Genomic DNA, 14,945 nt, shown 5'->3' with positions numbered 1-14,945 from the left:
TCCATTCTTCTAGAGCTATCAATAGTGGTGTACCTCAGGGCTCTGTCATATCACCAACTCTCTTCCTTCTATTTATCTGTGACCTTCAAAACTGTACATCTAACCCTATGCACTCATACACCGATGACTTCATCCTTCACCTTTCAATTTGCTTCCAGTAGCATCCATCTCGACACTTACATCAACCAACAAGGGATGAGGGTATGGCACATCTAATGTCTGATTTGGCTCATCTCTCTGATTGGAGTAAAAGTAATCTTGTTTTTAATGTATCAAAAACTCAGTTCTTACATCTTTCAACCTGACAAAATCTTTCACAGGAGTATCCTGTACTTGTTAACATTATCCAGTTCAATACTGCATCATGCTCTTGTGATCTATCTTGGGAAGATCATAGTACATTTGTTGTAAACTCTGCTTCCAAGAGATTAGGTGTGCAGTGCCAACTCGGTACTTTCTTAACCCCTGCAGCTGTTGCCTTTAAACATGGGTTTTATTCGCCCCTGTGTAAAGTAAAGTCTCATGTGTGGGAAAGCTCCCCACATGCAGCTTTTCTTAACAAGGTGGAGTCAAAAGCTTTTCATCTCATTAACTCTCCTCTGCTTTTTGGCTTCCTCTAATCTCTTTCTCTTCTCTGTACTGTTGCCTCTTGATCTCATTTTTGTCGCTACTTTAATGCTCACTGCTCCTTTGAACCGTCTGCTTCCATCTCTCCATCACTGCAGCAGGCGCGTAGCACACGTCTAGCAACAAACTTTCATCCTTTTTCTGTCCATCTCTCTAATGTAAGAGTTACCCGTTATTCCCAATCCTTCATGTATACAAAAGATCGCCTCTGGAACTGTCTCTCTCTGTGTATTTCCAGCTGCCTATGATCTTCAGCCTTTCAAATGCAATGTGTCCAGATATCATGAAATGAACGGATATTGAATCTGGCTCACTGTTATTTTGTTTTCGTTTTCTGTTTGAGAGAACAATCGTGCAGGCTCCTGGCCTTATGTTCCTTCTTTTTTGGATGAAAAAAAAAAAAAATCATGGCATGTGTGGATTATAGTTGGTAACTCATCATATTTCTCATTGAAAAAACAGCACCTTGCTGCCTGGCCTAATGGTGTAGGATTTCAGGTCAACCGATGGTTGAGTGGCTACACTGAAGAATTCTTTAATGACAGACAGCAGCTGGCATATTTATGAAACTTACCAAGAGATACAAGATGAAGTTAATCCATGTCTATGCACCAGCATCAGCTTATGATGAAGTAGAATAATATTACGATGTTGTAGATGTAGAAATATATAAGCAGATAACCCATTGTATATTTGTGATGGGAGACTTTAATGGAAAAATAGACAAAAAAGGGGTCGATGAGGTAACAGGACGGCATTTTGGATCTGGTATTCGGTATGCAAAAGGTGAAATTTTAGTGAACTTTGTTGAAATAGTCTTAGGGTGATAAACACAATCTTTCAAAAGAAGGAAAGTGGGAAGATGACATTTAACAGAACAAGCAATTAAAAATAGATAATTTTCCTTATTGACAAATCACATGTTAGTACAGTGAAATACGTAACTGCAGTGTAAAGAGCTGGTATCGTTACTGTTGTTCAACTCAGGTCTGTCAGACCGAACAGACCTGTCGACTGCAGGTATGCAACTTCCCTCGTGGGTTATCCCAATGCGTATACACAACACAGATGTTGCGTCTGCGTCTTAGTTTGGCGTGAACTGTGCGGTGCTACTTTTTGTGTGTTATGTCGTGTGGGCAATATCTACATGCTGTGCACTTATTATCTGTGATTCCCTCCAACCAAAGTCTATACTACTGTAGTAGCTCAAAAGGGCTGGGTGATGTCCTGATCTGAGCCTAGTTTCTGTAGATTAGCTCAATCATCTCTGTTTAAGGACACTTCGAATGGGTGGATGTCAGGAGGGTTGCTTGTAACAGTATTCTGATCGGGGTGTTATATTGACCTGCGGGTTAAATGAGGAAGTGGGTGATTTTTTAAAGCTAGGGATGGAATGTATGGAGGTCGTATATTGTTGTAATTGGTTTGATAAGGTTTGGTTGTTGATTTATGTGCCTAGGTGTTTTGTGAGTTTGTCATGGAATGATAAGGGTGTTGTGCATTGACATAAACTGCTACATAGAACTGTGTGCCTTTCGTACCAAGGTAGCCTCATCCAGGGATGAAGATTCTTTGTGTAGTTTCAGAGTGTGAGCTGTGGGAGTGGTTTTGGTGCAGCCAGCAGTGATGCATAGGGTGTTGTTCTGTATGGTTTGGAAGGTGTTGTAGTGAGTATTAGACAGGATAGGTGCCCGTGAAGCTGAGGCATATGACATCAGTGAAGGAGAATACAGTACTTCTTTTGTTGCCAAAATTCTGGTCTTGTAATTGTCCTGAATGCAATGACCCTCGGGGTGCAACACCTCTTAACGTCATGTACATAGTCTTTGTAGTGGAGGGGTTGTGAGGCATCATACAGTACATACAGTACTAAGAGTGATGTGAGAGGAAAAGCAGTGTTCATGTTTACTGTTAGTGATACATGTGGTGGTAGATTTGGCTGAGGTAATCGTCAGCCTATTGTCCTTGCCCTAAGTCTGCAGTCCTGTTGCAGTGTATAGGCTGTGACTGCGTGCGGTGTGTGGTTGTTATGGCGATACCATCCACATAATGAGGCAATGCTTATGGCTGGCTTGGGTGTGGGAATATGCAAGTACCGGTTGAAGAAAGGTGGTGGGAAAACGGAGTCCTGTAGAACTCCATTAGGGAAACTTAGTGTTGCCCTGGAATGTAACAAGTGGTTTTCTACCAGCCAAATAGCTGACAAGCCAGTCTTTGGTGTTGTTCTTCATACATGCATTTTACATATTGGAGATTAGTTTGTATCGGGAGAGGGCATCAAACGTTTTACTCATGTCTGTTGTTGCAAAAAGTGTCTGTTGTGTGGGCGTCATGGAAATGATGCCGTCAAGTGCCTGTTTTGTGAGGGGGGCAAGGGATGCGACTTTGTTGAGCATGTGTTCATTTTTTTTTTGACGATGTGCTTAGTACTGTTATGGGTCTTTACACTGAAGGGTGTATCGGGTCCTTGTTTGGTCTAAGTACAATGATAATTGTTCCTCGTTTCCAAATGCTGGGAATGCTCCCGTGTCCGTATGGGTAGTTGCTGATGTTTGTGAGGACCAGGATGCTGTGTGGTCCTAAATGTTTGAAGTGTAGGTTGCTAATGCCATTCGGCCCAGTACTTGCAGAGTTTTTTTTTTTTTTTTTTTTTTCCTGATAGTGTTTTATGTCTGCTCTGGGATGAACGGGGTTGAATTGCCATCGAGTGGAATGGAATCCCAATGTTGAGAGGGTTGCTTTTCAGGCTCAGTGTGTTCTGGTATTAAATGAGTTATCTTTACAAGATCGTTCACAAGTATGTGCTGGGTGTTGAAGGTAATGGTAGAGTGGGTCGTGGAAGTGCATGTTTGAAATTTAGTGATATTGTTGAGTATTTAGCACAGCCAAGAGAGGTCTGTGAGGTGGTAAAGTGTTCTTACAAAGACCTTTCATTTTTCCGTTTTCTTTGTGCTACTTTTTTTCTTGTAGATCTCAGTGTTTGGTTCTTGGAGCCTTGTGATAGTGTCTTGTGTGTGTGGGAAAGGGGAGCTGTGCTTAAGTCTGTCATGTCTTTTGAGGCGGACAATCTCCAGTGTAAAGCTTGGGTTCTAATGTCTTCTGTTGTGTCGTGGAATGTGGTGTTTGTCTACATTCAGAATGATGCTGCTGAGCTTTGTAACGTGCCTGTTATTGATAGTGATGGGTGTGTTGTTCAATGTGCTGAAGTGTTGTTTTCAGTTAATTGTATCCATTCTGCTTTCTTGTATTTTGTGTGCATGAGACGCAGTCACTCTGTTTTTGACACTTTCCATGGTTATAATGATGGGTAGATGATCTGTAGCGAGTATGGATTCCATTTGCTAGGTGCTGTTGATTGCAAGCGTTGGAGAACAAAGTGCCATGTTTGCGGAGCAGAGATACGGTTTGTGTAGTGTGGGGTGTAAGTGTACTGCGAGGTATGACTGAGAATATACATGTATTTGAGTTGTGAAGCAATATGGAGGCCTCGGTGGTTGTTTTGATCGTGTTCATACCAGGCAGTTCTTCTGGCGTCAAGTCCCTAGCAATGACAGGGTTAGTGTCTGTGTAGAGGGAGGAGCTGAGGGTTGTACTGCGCTGGTGCAACAGAGTAAATGTAAATGTTAAGGATACTAATTTCTTGTTTGTGACCTTATTTGACACACAGTGATTTTATATCTAGTGTTGTCACTGTATAAATGTGATTTGTGTCGTTTGGTGTAGGTTTAGCGCTTATGCTCAGGGACTGAGTTTTAATTACTGTGGCTCTGTGAGTAGAGGTTGCTGGGGGAGGTGGGGCAGAGTTGTGTTTGGTGTGATAGTACGTGTCTTGGCGGATGTGATGCACCTGTCACACACCCATGTGCTGTTACAGTGTCTCGAATTTGTTGTTGTGTATGTCCATTCCCTACAAGAAATGCATGAAAAGATCCAAGTGCATACCATGAGCTTGGTATGTGTCGGGAGCAAACTGGCATATGTATCGTGTATGTCTTCCAAGACTGATCTTAATGTCTCCAACAAGTGCAAGAGACATGGAAATGACCTTCAGATAGTAATTTCCCCTAGTGTAAAAAACGGTATACGATGCAGCTACCCTAATGCAGGAAACGGCACCCTGCCAGGGCAGATCGGGGCATTCCTTGCAGATGCAAGGTAAGATGAAATTCTGTTCCAGGTTGGAAGCACATCCGTTTCTCTCAATCCAGGACAACCGCAGCACTACGAGAAGGCTCCTCTACATGGTTATTCTCTGAATGGTAAGAAGTCAAGTAATATATGATCTCAGAAGAGAGAATGAGAGACAAATGTGCAGGAAATGGCCGAACATTGCAGAAGTGAGGAAGGAGACAGCAGAAATTAACTTGTTCATTCAGAGTAAATACTTTGACCTGATGGAGGAAGTAAATGTCGACACAGAGCAAATGACTGAAAACTTCACGAGAATAGTTAACAATGGACCTCTAGATCAACAAGAAAATAATGGAAGATATATGAAAGTTAAACATTAACAGTACTGAAGAGGTTTTAAGAAATGACGAAAGCCTGAAGCCAACCAACTGGAGACTTGGTATAAGAAGCAACCGCATGTTTTCTCTGAGACTCTAATGGACAAGCTACAGACAGCAAATGAAGTAGTAAAATTTATTTATACACACTCTTACAGTAGCAGTACCGTGGACAAAGAGTCATACCAGGATAGAGAAATAGTAGACATAGTCATCCCCAGCATAACAGTAAATGAGACACAGAACACACTGAGAGCAATGAAGATGGGTAAAGCAGCTGATGATGACGGTATCACCACTGATCTTACTATGCCTCTGCCCACTTCTGTGGAGGAATTAAATGATTTTTTTTTTTTAATAGAAGGAAGAAGGAACCAAAGACCAGGGGCTTGCAAATTGTTCCATCCAAGAAAAAACAAAAAATAAGATTACACAGAGCCAAATTCAAGATCCTTTCATTCCGAGATACCTGGAAACACTGCGTTTGAAAGACTGGAGATCGTAGGGAGTAGGAAAAACAAACAGAGGGAAACAGTTCAAGAGTTGTATATATGAAGGACTGGGAGTAACGGTTAACTCTTCCATTAGAGAGTTGGACAGAAAAGGGATAAGAGTTCGCTGCTAGAAGGGTGCTACGTCCCTGCCGTGGTGGTGGAGGGATGTATGCAGAGAGTTCAGAGGAGCAGTGACCATTGATGCAGCGATTGAAAAGAGATAAAGATGCAACAATGCAGTGAAGAGACAGAAGTTGGATGAAGCCAGAAAGAAGAGGAGGTTTAATGAGATGAAATGAATTTGACTCCACCTTGTTAAGAAGAGCTGCATGTGAGGAGCCTTCCCAAACATGACAGTGGTACTCTACATAGGGGAGAATAAAACCTGTCTAAAGAGTCAGCAACTGCAGGGGTAAAGAAAGCACAGAGTCGGCTTAGCACACCTAATCTATTGGACGCAGATTTTACGACAGAGGTAATATGATCTTCCCAAGATAGATCAGGAGTGCATGATGCAGGATTGAACTGGATAATGTTAACAGGTAGAGGATACCCATGTGGAACATTTTGTCAGGTTGAAAGATGAAAGAAATGAATTTTTGATGCATTAAAAACAAGATTATTCTTACCCCAATCAGATACACGAGCCAAGACAGATATTAGGTGTGCCATAGACTCATCCCTTGTTTGTTGAAGCAACTGCTGAGATGGATGCTGTGGGAATCAAATGGAAAGATGAAGTGTGGAATCATCAGCGTATGAGAGGATAGGGTTAGATGTACGAGTATAGTGCAGAAGGTCGTTGACAAACAAGAGGAAGAGAGTTGGTGATAGGACTGAGCCCTGAGGAACACCACTACTAATAGCTCTAGGAGAAGAATGATGGCCGTCTCCATCAGCAGCAATTAAATGACCAAAAAGGAAGGTAGAGATGAAGGCACAAATAGAAGGATAGAAACCGTAAGAGGGCAGTTTGGAAATTAAAGATTTATACCAGACTCGATCGAAAGCCTTGTAGATATCAAGTGCAATGTTAGGGGTTTAGCCAAAGTCCAGAAAGGAGGATGACCAGGAGTCCAAAAGGTATGTGAGAAGATCACCTGTGGAGCGTTCCTTGCAGACACCATACTGACGATCAGAAAGAAGGTTGTGATAAGAAGGATGCTTTAAATTTTTTTGGTTAAGAGTAGAGTTGAAAACTTTTGAAATACAGGATGTTAAATCAGTTGGACGATAGTTAGAGGGCTGGGAATGGTCACCCTTCTTTGGGACAGGCTGAATGAGAACAAACTTCCAGCAAGAAGGAATGGTGCAAGTTGATAGGCAAAGACGAAAGAGTTTACCTAGGCAGGGTGTAAGCATAGAAGCACAGTTCTTGAGGACAACAGAAGGGATACCATCAGGCCAGTGATGGTAGAAAATACTTCAATTAAAGAAATTCTAATGTCACCCATGAGGAAGTCAGAGGGGGGAAGAGATGGAGGAACAGCACCGGAATCCTCTAAGATGTAATTGGAGGAGAAAGTATGAGAGAAAAGTTCTGCTTAATCAGTAGAAGAAATAGCTACAGAGCCATCAGAGTGGAAAAGCAGAGGGAAGGATGATGAGGTAAAGTTGTTAGAAAGGTTTTTGGCGAGGCGCCAGAAGGATCGGGAAGAATTCGAGTTGGAGAGTTGAGAGCATTTAGTACGGATGACATTATTTGTAGCAGAGCAAAGAACAGAACTAGCACAATTCCGGGCAGAAACATAAAAAAAAAATGAGATTCAGGGGAGGGGGGGTTGGCTCCTCTTGTAGGCCTTCTCCTTGTTGTGGACAGCATTAGAACTGGATTTATTAAACCAAGGATTTTTGCCTTTTATGGGCCTTCTCCTACAAGTGTGATTAAATCAAATTTTTTGGCATTACTCAAAGGATATGAGAAAGGAATGGATGCCTCCACGCCTGAGAGAATAACCTTCGTAACACGCATGCCACACTCAGATGGCTCTTAGCCATGGAAACAATAATCATTCCAGGGGAAATCAAAGAAGTAGTGCCTGATGGCCTCCCAATCAGCAGCTCCAAGGTACCACAACCAATGCTTCTTTGGAGGGTCCACAGGTCTTACTGGGGCAATAGGACAGGTTAAGGTAATAAGATCGTGATCAGAAAAGCCCAACAGAGAGGAAAGATTTACAGCAGATGCAGAAGGATTTAGTTGTAAGGAAGAGGTCAAGTATATTAGAGCTCTCTGCAAGGCGGTCAGGGATACATGCTGCTGTACGTCATTAAGGATAGAAAAGATGTAAGCTTGTTTGCCATGTGGATCAGTGAAAGGAGAGGAGAGCCAAAGGTCTCCGTGCATGGGTCCATGAGTCCATAACACTAATGTAGGAGCGATATCTCCTGAACACATCTTTGGATTTCCACCATTCGTGTCAGCGATGCAGTATGAGCAGATGGTGAACTGATTAGTCAGTGAGGCCATGGTCATAATGTCAACTTGGTTTATCCTTGTGGGTGACATTTCTCCTGAGTCCCTCTACAGATTTTGACCAAACTTTGTCAGTGATAATGTATGATGGGACAATCAACTGATTAGCTGAGGAAGGTCGGGAGATCAAAGGTCAAGGTAATATGTACACGGTCACATTATCTCCTGAACCCCTCGACGGCTCTTGATCGTTTTTTTTTTTCAATGATACAGTATGATGGGATGATGAACTGATTAGGTAAGCAAGGTCAAGAGGTCAAAAATCAGTATCATATTGATGAGAGTAATATCTCCTAAACTTCTTGATGGATATCGACTAGACTATTGTCAGTTATACAGTATAAAGGGACGATGGACTAATTAGTTTAGCAAAGTTAGGGGGTCAAAGATCAGTGTCATATTGGTGTGGATGCATTATCTGAATCTCTCAACAGATTAAAATAGACTTTTGTCTGTGAAACAGCATGAAAGAATGATGAACTGTTTCGATCGGAGAGATCAAAGGGTCAAAGATGTAGACCCTATGGGTGTGGAAGCAATATCTCCTGAACCCCTTGATGGATTTCAGTCAAACTTTTGTCAGAGATACAGTGAGAAGGAACAATGAACTAATTAGGTCAGTAAGGTTAGTGGGTCAAAGGTCAAGGTCAAATGCAGTTAACTTAGTTTATCTTTAGTTTCATTTCAACCCACAAGGAACCCTGTCGTGGGGATTGTATGGTGAGTCTATGCACAAGGCTTGGTGGAGGCATACCAAAGGATGCTTTGCGTTGACAGCTCGGGGCCTGTGATCTCGGCGTTTCATTTAGGAAGCAGATGATTTTACATTAAGTGAACTTACAAAGCGATTCACTAAGTGTTTAAAAGTCAAGAGCTGTACCCAGTTCTTGAAAGATATGTCTACTATTTTCTATCCATCTATCTATCTATAGCCCGACGCCCTAATCCCGCAAAGGGTGGCCACAGACAACACGTCTCCAAGTCGCTCTGTCACCCACCAATTGACCACCCTCCCCTCAACTCACTCCCCCCTCCCTCATATACCTCTCAACTCCATCCCTCCACCTCATCCTCGGTCTTCCCCTCCCTCCACCTAACCTACATACACCCTCTTAGTCAGTTGTTCATTCTCCATTCTCTCCACGGGTCCAAACCACCACAGTGTATTTCTCCTAATCTCAATCACATCCACATCCACCCCACAACGTTCTTTCACTTCTTCATTCGTCAGTCTGTCCCTCCATGTTACTTCACATGCTCCTGTCAAGTAACTCATTTCCACTGCTCTCACTCTTGACTTGTTCCCCTCTTGCAAAGTCCATGCCTCGCTTCCATACATCAGGGTAGGGATCACAATACTATTATGCAGTGACTTCTTAACTTCCATACTCACTTCCCTATTTCTCATCACTGCTTTCACCCTCAACTCATTCTTGCCTCACCCTCAACTTCATTCTTGCCTCACCCTCAACTTCACCCTACCTCACCCTAACTTCAGTTCACCATACCCTTCCCTGCACCCTTGCCTCTCGTGAGGTCAGTCTGCTCAGACGTGCTAGAGACCTGTGGTAGTGTTGTGCTAGTGTGTTTTAGTGATCTGTGATAGTAGCTGTGTTAGTGTGTTGTAGTGATGAGCGATAGTGCTGTGCTAGTGATCCGTGAAAGTGTTGTGCTAGTGTGTTGTGGTGACCCGTAGTGACACGTGATAGTGCTGTGCTACCTTGTGTGAATTTGTGCGTAATGACTTCTCGGCAGAGAGCTGTGTCCCCACTGCAGGTATTGAAAAGGACTACCTTGAATTAAAGGAGGAACTTCTCGAACTGAAGCGGGAGGTACAAATTCTTAGACAGGAGAAGTCACAAATGAGGGAATTGTTGGAGGAGATGTTGGAGGAGAAAGAGAAAAAGGCTGAAGGTCGGACACTAATTAACAAGGGTGCAACTAAGTTCACTCTTAAGAAGCAAATGGAAGTTAAGACCACTAATGCCTTCGACACACTACGGGACGAATGTGAAGGGAAGACAGAGAGGGAAGTAGAGGAGAAGGACGGTGAGAGAACTTCCAGTACAGGTAAGTATAATCAGAACAAGAAAGGTAAGAAAAATGTTGTTGTTGTTGGAGACTCCCAGGTGAGATATCTTAACAGAGCCATGTATACTCCACTCGCTAAACATGTGTGTCTTCCAGGGGCCAGGGTGGCTAATGTAATAGAAAAAATTTCAAATATCGTGAAGGATAGTGGTGACAAACCCACTGTGTGCCTCGGTGTAGGAGGCAATGATATTAGTAGCCATAAGAGTGAGGTACTGTGGCAAAGGTACATGTTGATGTTAGAAAAGGTTAGGGAGAGGGGAGGAACCCCTGCAGTGCTTAGTGTTTTACCCAGGTGGCGGGTTGGAAGGAAGTGGTTGAGCAGGGCAGTAGGGTTTAACTGCCGCCTTGAAAGGTATTGCAAAGATAATGCAATACCTTTCATAGACAGCTGGGACCGGTTTTATGGACGGAGTGCCTTGTATAGTTGGGATGGGACTCATCTTAGCAGGGAAAGAGTTACTGTTTTAGGTGGAATGATAGATAGGGAGTTGGAGGGATTTTTTCGAGGTTGAGAAGTAGGTGTACAGGAAGTTGCAGCAACTACACTCAGAAATCATTATTACCATGTTTGGATAGATGCATCAAGGCTTGCAAAATTAAGAACAAAAGTTCAACCATTAGTGTAGATACATCCACTCAGGCACCTCAAATTGAGCAGGCGATGATAGATGATAGAACAAGCGATGATAGAAGGGCGATAAGCGATAGTACAAAAAATTGTTATATTAGTAAAGTAAAGAGTTTCCCAGTTAGTAATAAACAACAGTAAACGCCAAGGTAGAGGCATAACTACTAGTAATAATCTGAAAGTGTACTACACAAACAGCCAGAGTTTACGTAATAAAATGGATTTGTACAGAGAAAATAGACATTGCCATTATTAGTGAAACTTGGATGAATACAGACACTCGAGAATTTTTAGCAGAGTATCAGATAAAAGGCTATAATATTTTTGTGTCAAACTGTCTGGGAAGAAAGGGGGTAGGGGTAGCTATTTATGTAAAGGATTCATTAAACTGTTACAATAAAGCAGACATTAAAGTAAATAGGGACACAGAAAGTGTCTGGGTTGAAATTAGTAACAATAGGGAGAAATTAGTCTTAGGAGCAATTTACAGATCTCCTAAATTAAGTAGAGCTGATAGTAAATACCTTTGGGAGGAAATTAGGAAAGCATCACAGTCCAGCTTAGTAATAATTGTAGGGGACCTTAATCAGCCAAGGATAGATTGGAGAAATCAGACAGGAGATGCAGAGTCAGAGGAATTTCTAGAGGTAGTACAGGATAATTTCCTTTATCAGTATATCAGGGAGCCCACCGGGAGGTAATAATATACTAGATTTGGTTTTAGCTAATAAAGAAAATGTCATTAGTGATATAGAGGTTGGTGGACGACTTGGTAATAGTGATCATGAAGAAATTAAGTTCAAATTTATTTGGGATGTCTGTTCCACTGAAAATACCTCCATCATTCCTAATTTTTGTCTAGGAGATTTCGATGGCTTAAGAGCTTATTTTCGAACGGTATTCCACAGGAAGATTAGCTATGTGAGGGAAAGCCAGGTCAGTGGGGAACCCCAGGTCATAGGTGAAGGACAGAAAACCCGTGGGAATGTCCGTCAGGTGTCTGTGAGGGGGGAGGTGGTAGATGGGAATGTACTCCAGGTGATGGGAATTAACTCAGCTCCAGTACCAAGCAGACTTTCGACCAGTGAGAAGTATAACGAGTTAACAAATATAGTACACGGAGGCCAACATAGATATATCCCTTCAAAACCGTTTAGAACGAATAATTCAGAACTAAGATGGTTAAAAAACAGATTAAAATCTCTCATTGGCCAAAGGAAAGGAATATATAGAAAAATAAAACGTGGAGAGGAACACGTAACCGGTACACGATTTTAAATAAGGAAGTGAAGAGGGAGATAAGAAAAGCAAAGAGAAGTTATGAAATTAAGGTTGCTAGTGAATCAAAAGAAAACCCCAAGGGTTTTTATCAAATGTACCATACGAAAAATAAAGATAGGATAGGATCACTCAGAACAGAATCAGGTGACATTACCAGTGAAGATAAAGAAATGTGCTCCATCCTAAATAATTACTTCATATCAGTATTCATCAAGGAAAATCTAGACCTGGTCCCTCAAGCAGCAAATATTTACAATGAGAATACGGAAAATATTTTTGGTAAAATAACCATTAGTAAGGAGGACGTATTGAAAGAAATTAATAAGTTAAAACCTCAAAAATCGCCAGGTCTGGACGGTATATATGCAAAAATTATAAAAGAAACCAAAGAAGAATGATGTCAGCCACTTTTAACATTATTTAATGACTAAGTTCAGGAGAAGTTCCAGAGGTGTGGTAGACTGCAAACGTTGTGCCCATCTTTAACCCGCACCATCTCGACCACTTTTCCACCACTGACTCCCCCAATCCCGCCCATTTTGAGAATTTTTTTTTTTTGGCTCAAACCTTCGCTTTTGGTGAGAAACATCGAAAATTCACAGAGAAATCGCTCACCTGAGGTTTAAAATACTCATTACAGGTAGGAGTACCTCTTTACCTTACTGGGTTTTCTATCAGGCTGGCACCAAAGAAAACGAGTTCAATGGGAGGATAACTATTTCACGCCACTCATAAATGGTATTTATTTATTTACTTGGTACGAATTTATATGTAGTTCAAGAGTATATTGGTTTTCAAGCAGTAATATAGGCATTATAAGCATTGTTTCACTCACTAATACCTGACCTTTTTTTTTCCACATTACCTAATCATCATTGCTAACTGTTTCTTCCTCTAATGCTATGTAAAGTTTGTCCTCCACATTGTCATTGATTGGGGAATCACTCTGGCCTTGAATTTCTTACCGTGGCATGACATGGCTATACTGGCCAGGTCACTGATAACAGGTGAATTGCTGAGACAATGGCATGCAGGGGGGGGAGGAGGTCATGCTGGGTAAGGCATTGTTCCTGCCTGGCATATTGTTGAGGAAGGTGTCACGTGTATACGTACCAAAAATGACTCGCGAAAATTGAAAATTGTGCAAATTAGGGACCTTGCAATTTTTTCGTGTTTATGTACGTCGACGGGATTGGCAGTGACAAAATGTGTGAACGTTAAAGAACGTCGACGGGACGCCGCGGGTTAAAAAGGGTAATAAATCAGCTGCATCGAATTATCGTCCGATAAGTCTAACATCAATAGTAGGAAAAATGTTAGAGTCAATTTTGGCAAATAAGATTAGAGAACACTTAGAAAGATTTAATCTTATAAACGAAGGTCAGTACGGATTCAGACAAGGACGATCCTGCCTCACAAACTTGTTATCATTCTACTCGGAGGTCTATGAGGCAGTAGATAGCGATAAAGCTTACGATGTTATTTATCTGGACTTTAACCCCTACACCGCGGGCTTGTTTACCAATGACTTGCGTGTGCCGCGGGGTTATTTGGGCTCCGACAGACTCTCAAAAAATATTTGCCAAAAATCAGTTATTAGTCCTAGAATAATAAAATTACATATGCTTATGGCACATACCTTCAGCTTTCTCCTGGAATGATTGTTGAGCCTTCGTCGGTTACCGTAGGATTTGTGGAGACCTCTGAAGTAGGGTAACGAAGTCTCCACTTAACACTTCCCGACAACCCGTAATATGATTACCACAGCCAGATACAAACACTATAAACACTATTCTACAATTTTCAAGTAGTTTGGGATCCATACTAAAAAAAAAAAACACTGTGAAAGCAATGGAAATTACGAGCGCGTCTGATCGTCGCACTGGCACTAGTTCGCTTTTGTTACTCTGTCATTTATTATTCATAAAACCCCTCACACTTTATATTTCTATTACTATATAACACTTATATATATATGTTTCCTTCAGTAGTATTAGTTTATTGTCACTGTAGGGATTCAATTTCTTTCAGTAAAATACGTAGTATTCACTTTCTCGTCCTGTATACTTGCATTGAGAGTGAATGTCACTTTCATCTTCACTCTCATAACTCATAGCATTCAGACATGCTAGAGTGAAACTTTCACTTTCATTACTCCTAGGGTATATACTCGTATTCTTATAATATTACTCATTTACATTTCTATTTACGTTCTCTATTTTATTTACGTTATCTACATTTCTATTTTATTTACACTGTGTTGTGCACTGTCACTTGAAATAACTTATAAAACTATTTTCCATTGTTCACGTATATTTACATTCATTACTTTCACTTGCTGTTTACACATTATTTACACATTATTTACAATTCCACTTGCACTGTTTTACTCAATAGAAAGATCGTAGTCACTCTTTTATCAATTGTCAGCCCTTTACATCTTTCCACACGAGGTTTAGTAGGGGGTAAAGGTCACAGAGCCATTTGCATGGGGGTGAAAAAAGGCCTTGAAGTCAGCAAGAAGAAACATACGTCCCCTCACTTCGGAAGATGAGAGTAAACTGATAACGCAGGGCCAGCCTGGAGGCCTGTTTAGGGGTTATTCAGAGTTACCAATATTGGTTCTTGAAACAGCTAAGTCTAGCAATGATATGATTGGCAGGAAATCTAGACAATACATTATAAATTAGGTAGTTCCAGGTGAATGTAAATATCACTTAGGCTTCTCCCTTCCCTCCTTACATGTATATTTATTACGAAAATAGATTAGAGGCCTACTTAGGAGGTATATAATCAGAGCTACCAATGTTAAATCTTGAAACAGCTTTGTGTAGCAC

The sequence above is a fragment of the Coenobita brevimanus genome, chromosome 53 (assembly GCF_032717465.1).
Source record: "Coenobita brevimanus isolate Jiangsu-jjx chromosome 53, ASM3271746v2, whole genome shotgun sequence".
Lineage (NCBI taxonomy): Eukaryota > Metazoa > Arthropoda > Malacostraca > Decapoda > Coenobitidae > Coenobita > Coenobita brevimanus.
Note: the sequence above shows the minus strand (reverse complement) of the source record.